Source organism: Musca autumnalis, unplaced genomic scaffold (genome assembly GCF_047663935.1).
Source record: "Musca autumnalis isolate F117 unplaced genomic scaffold, ASM4766393v1 scaffold_4, whole genome shotgun sequence".
Lineage (NCBI taxonomy): Eukaryota > Metazoa > Arthropoda > Insecta > Diptera > Muscidae > Musca > Musca autumnalis.
Genome location: NW_027411977.1, coordinates 71,344,298 through 71,353,779, shown reverse-complemented (window position 1 = coordinate 71,353,779; position 9,482 = coordinate 71,344,298). Strand labels below are relative to the sequence as shown.

At 34.1% G+C, this 9,482-nt stretch overlaps 1 protein-coding gene across 38 annotated transcripts in view; it reads left to right on the top strand.

Moving 5' to 3' along the window:
- The first annotated feature begins 3,313 nt into the window (after nucleotides 1–3,313).
- Gug (arginine-glutamic acid dipeptide repeats grunge) overlaps nucleotides 3,314–9,482 on the top strand; it is a 143,079-nt gene continuing 136,910 nt past the window's right edge. For all 38 annotated transcript variants that reach the window (XR_012412744.1, XR_012412750.1, XR_012412747.1 and 35 more), the window contains exon 1: nucleotides 3,314–3,462. The gene's annotated coding sequence lies outside the window, so the exon portion shown is untranslated. The remainder of the gene's footprint in view (nucleotides 3,463–9,482) is intronic.

Below are 9,482 nucleotides of genomic sequence, written 5' to 3'. Positions count from 1 at the left end.
TAGTGTGGACCGGGACTTAAAGGCCTGGATACATAAGAAGCGTGGCATTCTTGCTTAAGTCATATCTGATAAAAGACTAAATACCAAGTTCGACCTAATAAAAAGATTTTAGAATAACATTTGAAATAGGTCGAACTTGTGCCAAGTTTACCCTTGCGCTCTAAAACTCAATGGATTTCACGAAATCCTGAAATACACCCCGGTGTTTACACTTATTTTTGCTTGATTTCAAACATATCACAATAATCAAGGTAGATGCATAGGCGCAGCTGATCGAACAAGAATTTTCAAAACAAGTTGTTGTAAATTGAATTAGTCATCAAAAATATACGACAATATAGAACTTTACAATTTTTTTCGAAAATTATCGTGTTAATTGTGAATGAAAATATAATAAAAAAAATGATTTTATCGTTGAGACATTATAATATTAAATTATGATAGATAAATGTTGTGTTTATAATTTGCAAAATACTACTCTCTGGAAGTAGTTTTCCCGTTTAGTGCTAAAATGCGTTACCGTACGAAGAAATCTAGCATGACTTGCACTTCTCTTTAAACAAAAATGGCACCGAATAACACCCTATTCTCCTGTTGTCTGCCATACATGGCATAGTAGAAACTAGCAACATCATCTAAATACGATAGCTGATACGTTGATTTTGAAATTTTTACTGCAGTTTTAGCAATTTCCGCCATTTTTCCGTTCCCGTATTTTTTTAGAAATTTTTATGGGGAAGCAATTTTTGACAATTCGCGATTTTTTTCTAACATTACCATTAAAAAAGTACGGGAACACAATGAAAAATAGCATTGTAACAAATTAATTTAATATTTTTTCACATTGTTTACAAATTTTGATACTAAAATTTTTTGTTGCACCAACTGACCATCTACCTTGTTTATTGTGATACGTGAAAAGTGTTGCAACTTTTGGTACTTTTTGAGGCAAAAACAGGGTTGTATACCTGTGTACTGTGATTTCGTTGAAATCACGAAATGAGATGATTTCATTTTTGTATGCGAAATCATGATACATTTTGCTTGATTCCGTGCGAAATCATGAAAAGACGACGAATGTAAACCAAACATTGGTCTTTAGTCATTTACCAGATATGACTTATAGCACGGATACACTACAGCTTTTTGCCGGTCAAATCTGACCAGATTTGCCATACAAAAATTAAATCCTCTCACGGCTGGGTTTATTTTAAATCCAGCACAAATCCACCAAAAATGCAGTGTTGTATTCGATGTATGTGCAAAAAATTCAACTATGCTTAAAAAGTACGAAAAGTTGCAAATGTTTTTACAACAGAGTTTGACGTGTTTTACACTTTTACGATTAGTCGTATAAGATATTATGGCCTTTATAAATCTAAAGTTATTTGAAAATCATAAAATTATTTATTTTTTTACATTAGACACTTTTTTAACAAAAAGTACCATGGTACAAAAATGTATCCCTGCGTGTAAAATATACGAATATGAGCAAAGAGGGAGACGATATCTCATACGAGAAATCGTACAGGTGTAAAACACGACTTTATTACTTTTTCGGTAAATGTTTTCTTTGCTCACTATTTATGCATTTTGTCCCATATTTTTTGTTTTCCAATCAGTACTGTTTAAATGCTTGTTGTAATGCATCAATAGTTACCATTTTAATTTTTGGAAACTATTTTTTTGATATTTATGTGTTATTTTGTATGTATACGTAAACAAACATCAGCTGACAGTTTATATCCTCGAAAAGCTAAGTGTAACCAGCAAAGATTAACCAACTGGATCTATTAAACCCAGTGGGTTAACCTTCAATAGTGTAACCGGAGTTTTAAGCAAGAATGCCATGCTTCCGTCTTTAAGTGAAAAGTCAAAGCATACGAAAATCGTATTTCAGCACACATTAAGCCGCGTAGAAAACTTTCACAAACAAATGACCTTCGTCCTAATAAGACAACAATAAATAGGAGCTTATTTTAATTTTTTTCGTAATACTTGGTTTACATTTACGAAATCCACTCGATTTCAACTGCCTATTCCATTGCATAAACGTCAAATGAAATCATATGGATTTCAGATGTGATTTCATTTGACGTAAACACAAAGGAATTGCCAGTTGAAATCGACTGGATTTCGTAAATGTAAACCAAGTAACATGTGTAAACATAGTACATTTACGAAATCCACTCGATTTCAACTGTCAATTCCATTGCTCAAACGTCAAATGAAATCCCATCGATTTCAGATGAGTTTTCATTTGACGTATACACAAAGGAATTGACAGATGAAATCGAGTGGATTTCGTAAATGTAAACATAGTATTACTATAAGCCTTATAACCTATCATTAAATTTAACGTGTTACCATGTCGCCTAAGATTTGTCGTACAATATGTCGATCATGCCATATTTCCACTAAAATACATTTCATTAGAATAATTTGTGGTTTTCGTTAACATTCTCTAGAGTACATCTTATAAAACAATTGTTGGGCCATTGACAACAATTTTTTAAACATATATTTTGTGAATTTTTTAATAATTCTCTTTTTTGCTGTTTATTGCTTTTGCCTTCGATTCCTTGCTTTAAGTTGGCACCATTTATTTTCGTTTTGTTTTAAAATCTTCTTCGGCATTGGCAGCACTTTCCGTAGAGTAGCTACACTACTAATTTTTGCAACCGTGTATAATACAAAATGGTTGCCAGTTTTTTCGTGCGCGGAGAAAAAAATTAGCTCTTTTGGGAAAGGAAAAATTTGGCAAAATTTGTGTTTAAATATAACAAATTTTTAAAAAACAATAAGCAGACAAGTGCCAAGTGTTCCATATTCATAAAATTAAAACAAAATTGCAAGACGTAAACGCAAATTACAAGGCAATTGATCAGTGAAATGAAATAGATTACTACAGCAAGAAGCACGAAGGAAGAAAAAATCTTGCACAAAAAAAGTCATTAAAACAAAAAAAGAATGAGAGTATAGAAGCAGGAAAAAAATAAATGAAAAATATATATGCAAAACATAAAAATAAAGTGATGAAATGAAAACCCAAGCAATAATACAATAGAATAGAGAATGTACAAAAAGTGAAGTGTGTGTGTCGTATGTTTGGGCGAGTGTTAAGCCCTCGGCACATACGGTCCGTTTAGTGACACGTTGGGACACGCGTTGTCCCAAAACAGTTAAATTATGTTTAACTTTAATGCGTCAGCCATGTTGTTGTTTTTCAAAAAAACTTGGCATCACTTACACATTTTTCATGTGGTTGTTGTAGCGCGACGCTCAACGCACTGTATGTGCCGAGCGCTTAAAACTGCAAAATAAAAAGTTTTGGCAAATTATGATTTTCTTGTAGTGGAAGTCGGTGGCCAAACAACAATTTAGTGGTATATTTTATTGTTGTACGATTATGCACTAATGAAAAGCAAATAAGGAATAACAAAGGAAAATCTTTGGCAAAAGGTTAGAAGAGAATAAATTAAGAGGCGCTTAAAAATTAAGCTATTTATACCAAAAAATACAATACAAAAAGCACGCACTACACCGAACCTCTTCTGTCGCATTTAACCACAATACACTCACACATACAGCTGCATGAAGTTCATCATTTTCGTTTTGTACAAACAAAAACGCACGGACGGCAACGCACACCATTAAACAAAACGAAACGTCATGGTTGGAGAAGGTTGTGGGAACATGGTTTGGATGCGGTGCGGCGTAACAAAGTGTGCTTTGTTCTATTTTGCTTAATTTTTTTAGACCATTAAGATATTTATTACAAATTAATATAGGGAGCAGATTGATTGATTGCTAGTGATGTGTGAATAAAAAGGGAGGGAGATACTCTCCAGTAAATTAAAAAATCGGAAACTATTGTAAAAATCATTAAGTCACTGCAATCTTGGCGATTTCATAAGTGTGGTACTTCTAAAGATTTACCCAAAAGAAAATAGACATTTCTCTCCCTATTGGATTGGCAGCACTGGTTGGTCGGTCGGGCAAAACTCTGAACAATCATGTTGTAGGGTGTTATGCATGCATAACGACGACGAGACGCTGGTGATGATGAAAACATATGCAAGTACTTTCAAATGAAATGGATGGATAGATTGATGTGTGTTCAAATAATTTTTAAGTGCCTCCTAAGTCATAAAAATACAAAAACAACAACAAACTCAATTGCAATAACTAAAACCAAAAACAACAACAATGGCTGCGGGAATAAAAGCCACTTCAATACAAAAAACATTTATTTCTTCGTACTTTTTCGTTGTTGTTTGGATCACTCATTGGTCTGTCGGCCACCATTGTCGGTCGGTCGTTTGTTTGTTGTAAGTGAAAAATCCGGAAAAATACAAAACCTACATCTTCTTCCATCACCTCTTTTTTATTTTTTTTTAGAATTCTTGGCTATATTGTTGCTTCTTCTTATTCTATTTACGAGAAAGCATAAGAGGAAGAAAAAAGAAGCAGAAGTACACATCTCTGTTAACAACGATGAAATCTGCCGTTTTTAACAAGAAAATTCATCAAAACAACTCCAACAAAAACAATAGCTAGCCGGGAGGAAGTAAAGTAACTGGCATAGAGAGCCAGCTATTTTTTGCTGTTGTGCTCCTTCAATGCTTTGTGCCAGCATCATCCCAACAAGAAGACCCATCCATCCATAGTTGGTTGGTGTCGTCCATACAAATTTTCGTCTTCGTTAGTTGAGTTCTTTTCATAACCACTGTGTGTGAGAATGTGTGTGTGTGTGTGCATGACTGTGAGTGAAGTGTATTAAGAGAGAAAGCCAAAGAACAAAAGAAAAACAATTTCTTTTTCTGCTTATTTCCAAGTTGTTGTTGCTTTTGGTTTTTCGTTAATAACAATGAAATGAAAAAAAGATGATAAAAATGAATCCTGTTTTCAGATGAGATGATGTGCACTGCTTTTAGTGCTGCAACAAACACATCATTGCTTTTATCATCATGAGGAGCATAGATAGCAAGCAAGCTAGAGTTCTTCTTTGGTTCCTTGCTGTTGTTGTATAGTTTTTAGTCCTTACCTAACTACCACCACCCCACCCTCTTCCTGTTGTATACAAATAGTAGCCATAGCTGTTCGCCAGTTGTTGTTTCCTTTGATTTCAGTGGTGGCGATGGTGGTGGTGGCACTGCCAACCATTCTCATTGTTGGGGTGAATCCAAAAGCCGAAGCGATCAACGAGCAAACGATAGACTCACTACTCACCATTCGACCAAACGAAACAACACCAACCGACCGACAACCGTCATTTGTTTAGGCGGCCATACATCGCTCGCAGTAGTAGTACGTCACACGTTCGTCTTCTCCATTCTACACTTACTTTAGCCTCGCTAATGATTATGATGATGGTTGAAGTTGATGAATGAAATGCCATAAAACACATAAAAAAGATTCTCATATTAATTTGTTAAACAACAAATTGTAATGTTCTTCCATTCTTCGGCGTTCACTGGCTTTCTTTACTTCTGGCCGACATTTGTGTCGTGTCGTTGTTGTTGTTTGTATTCACAAAAAAAAAAAAAAAAAAAACAATACACACTGCATGGGGTAGCATGAACAAATGTATACGAGGGGGAGAGGTGTGTGTTGTATGGTATGGAAAGCATTTGTTGTTGTTGCTTTTTGGCTAAACATTTTAAGAAGACCAATTAGAAAACGTTACGCGTAATTCTGTAATTCTTTATGAACCACTTGTCCCAATTTTTTAAATTGTGTGTCCATTTTCCATACTCAGAATAATTTGAACATAAATATCTTTTAAAATTTTTACCATAGTACCTAGTCCTTGTTATGCTGATCATTTATCTAACTAACCAACTTATGTGAGCTTACAAAGAAAGTTTGGAGCAAGTGTCGTTTAGGGGCACCTCTCGGATCGGTCCGAAATGTTTACCATAGGTAGCCCTTGGGGCCCTGATTCCCTGATGGGGGAAGCCCATACTTCCTGAGATATGGGTCTTGACATTTGGGAGATTTCGTACTTGTAAAACCTTTATGTTGTGTATGGGCAGCTCTGGGATCGGGCTGAAATTTACGATAGCCCGAGATATGGGTCTTGACTTTTTACTTTTATCACCATTATTTTTAAAACCTATGCAATATGGGACTCGTTTTAAAGCTCACGAAGAGTACTTTCCAATGCCGCCAATAATTATTAACGGCAATTAGATTATCTAATAATAATTTATTAAATTATTATTGGGCTACACGATCAAAACTCTCCTTTAAATTGAAAGTGTTTTTAAGTAGCCAGCCTTTGGCCGGGGATTTAAGACTTTCTCCTATGGACAGGGACAAAAGTGGGCTACGCGATCAAAACTCTCTCTTAAATTGAAAGTGTTCTTAAGTAGCCGGCCTACTCTACCATTGTATTGCACTTGTACTCGCACTAGGTGCCATTGCAAAATAACCTATCTGCACTGTCGGAACCTTATTCCTATTTCTCAGTTTTATACAAATAGCTGTGGGGTTAGCAATTGAGTTAAACATACTTCAAATATGACCCCAATGACGTTGGGGTAGTTCGTGGTCGGAATTGTTTTGCCTGTATAGGTTGACCTACATACACTGCTGCTCAAAATAATAGATAGGGTAAGTGCACCAATAGTCGGCACTTTAAGGATTTGCCTAACATCAATCCTTCGCCATTCCGAGAAAAATTTGGCCAATTGCAATGAAATAAACCTTATTTGAAATCTTACCAATACCACTTTCCTAACAAAATTTGGAATACAGGACTTTAATACTTAAATTATCTCAGGTGATATTTCGTAGCATACATTCATTGTTTTTACCAATAACTATTTACCACAATGCACAGTGGTCCCACTTGTGTGGAAAGGAGCGTCAAGAATAGTTCTAATCGAGCTATCGCCTCGAAAACATAGTTTAATGACGAGCCCAAAAGAGAGAAAAAAAATTTTGTGGTTGTATGTCCACATTTGGCTGTAGCCTTCATATAAAGTCACCGCCCGATTTTTTATATTTCGACGATTTAGCCAAATTTTCCAATCGGTTTGGCTGTAATTTTTCATTTTGTGTCCTTAGGGGACAACATACCTCCTTGCAACAAATGTTTATTATAAGTCCAAGTTTAGATATAGGTCCCATATAAACGTACCTTCCGATATTCGTTATTTCGACAATTTTAGCCAGATCTTCTAACCGAGTTAGCTTAGCTGTAATTTTGCATTTTGAGTTTTGAGGGAGCAACATATCGTCGGTGTCATGCTTAAGTGTTCCATACGCCATTTTTGACATTTTGGGTTACAGGTACCTTTCAAAGTCGGTTTTCCTCTATCTCTTATAGTTCTCGAGATATAGAAATGTCAATATGTTCCATATCCACTTTGGACGCTGCTTTTTTGTTCCATATCCATAAAGTCTGCCGTATGGAACAAAAGAACTTTGAACTTTTTTGTTCCATATCCATACCGTTTGGCGTATGGAACAAAAAAGACAAAAACGAATTGTTCCTCACAAAAAATGATGGCGTTTGGAACAAAAAATTACCCAATTTTTCAAGTTGCGGACAATGTGGCGTATGGAACAAATTGTTTTAAACGACTAGGTTTAAAAACTGAAGAAGAATATTTCTTAAATCAAGATATTTTAAAATATTGTATTGTTATTTGAAACTAAAATTTATTTTTGCTTAAATTTAACGCCTCCCGCTTAATAAAATACATGTAAGATAATTAAAATTTCAGAAAATGAATTAAAATATAATTTTATTGCAATTATGAATAGCTCAAGGAACGATTATTGATTTTTTCGAAATAATTAAACGATGAAATAAGACAATAAAAAAAGCTAATAAAAAGTATACTTTTCAAATGTGGAGGAGCCCACTCCTTAAATAAATCACGGTGTGCCTTAACCAAATTTAAATGGAAGGTGCTTACACATGGGAAGTTTTTGCAGATTCTGAAACTACAGTGCTCATAGATCAGAAATATCAAGAAACAAAAAATCGCCGGAGGGATTTTCAAATAAATCGCGATTTAAGTTCACATTTTAGGGGTTCTTTAAGTTTTCACAATTTTGCTTGGAAACCGCGAGTTCTATGTAAATTGGCCTAAAGAAAATGTTGTAGCTGTGAAAATTCACCACAAGATTGACCTTTATGATAATTTCGTAGATTTTACCGTTTTTGAGATATAGAAGTTCAAATTGAGACAATGCACTATCAAAATTCACAATTTTAGGGTTTTTTTAAGTTTTCACGATTTTGATTGGAAACCGCAAGTCGTATCGAAATGATTCTAAAGAAAATGATGTAGCTTTGAAAATTTTCTACAAGACTGACCTTTAGGTTTTTTCGTAGGTTTTACAATTTTTGAGATATAGAGGTTCAGTTCAAATTTTTAGGTTTTTATCTTAAGTCTTCAAGATTTAGCTTGGAAACCGCACGTCATATCAAAATGGGACTAAAGAAAATGTTGAAGCTGTTAAAATTCTCTACAAGATTGGATGATTTATTTTTTCTTAGGTGGTACCATTTTCAAGATATATGAGTTTAATTTGGGAAATTGCAGTAATGACATTGTTTTATAGAGAGGCTATACAGTCAGTGCATTGTCTCAATTTGAACTTCTATATCTCAAAAACGATAAATCTTACGAAAATATCACAATGGTCAATCTTGTGGAAAATTTTCACAGCTACAACATTTTCCTTAGGCCCATTTACGTAGGACTCGCGGTTTCCAAGCAAAATTGTGAAAACCTAAAGGAACCCTAAAAATCTCTTAAATCGCGATTTATTTGAAAATCCCTCCGGCGATTTTTTTGTTTCTTGATATTTCTCATCTATGAGCATTGTAGTTTCAGAGTCTGCAAAAACTTCCCAGGTGTAAGCACTTTTCATTTAAAATTAGTTAAGGCGCACCGTGAAATGCAAAGGAAACATAAAACAATGGTCCCTAAAGCATTTATTTTCTACTGCTACTGTGTTATTGAAGCCCTCGAATTTTCAGCTCTACTTCACATAACGGAGGTGGAACAAAATTGATCAAAAGTTTGTTAAAATGTGACATAAAGTGTTCCATGTGACACAAATTGTCAAAAACATGAAAAAAGGATCCTATGGAACAAATCAACAACCTTTTGCATTTATAAAAATTGACCATAACTTCTAGACAATAACAGATATCTGACTAAAATAAACTCCCAATATATTCTTTGAGTTTATTAAAATAGAACTAAAGACCTGTATTTAAAAAAAATATGGACTTGCCCTTACTGGGCAAACATTAGTAAAACTCAACATAAATTTATAGTAATGATATTAAAAATAGCATAAAAAGTCATTTACAAAGAATTTATTTATAAAAATTGACCATAACTTCTAGACAATAACAGATATCTGACTAAAATAAACTCCCAATATATTCTTTGAGTTTATTAAAATAGAACTAAAGACCTGTATTTAAAAAAAATATGGACTTGCCCTTA